Here is a 446-nt window from a genome sequence, read left to right as displayed (position 1 = left end):
ACATGTACATGAGTGCATACGTTTGGTGGAAAACCATTGCTGCTTTCAGTTATCCGCATTATTATTATTATTATTATTATTATTATTATTATTATTATTATTATTATTATTATTATTATTATTATTATTATTATTATTATTATTATTATTATTATCGACGATTGATCTAACGTCCTGATTTGAGAATGAAAGACAAGGACATGATCCGGAACACACAGTAGTACAATAATACAAAATCATCAACATCTATGTTACAAGAATCTATAGATTTATTTGCGGAACTACTTTGACAAGGAACTGAGTATTCAAAAAAGATTCCAAGCACTCAAGTGAATAATTTGAATTTGATAAATATTGATATAACGATGATCATGTAACATACAACAACAATATAGATGTAATGAGTAATAAGTCAACAGCTGTCTTATACGACTCGATCACCGATG

The sequence above is a fragment of the Trichinella spiralis genome (assembly GCF_000181795.1).
Source record: "Trichinella spiralis strain ISS 195 chromosome Unknown Scfld6, whole genome shotgun sequence".
Classification (NCBI taxonomy): Eukaryota; Metazoa; Nematoda; class Enoplea; order Trichinellida; family Trichinellidae; genus Trichinella; species Trichinella spiralis.
This window is presented reverse-complemented; position numbering follows the sequence as displayed.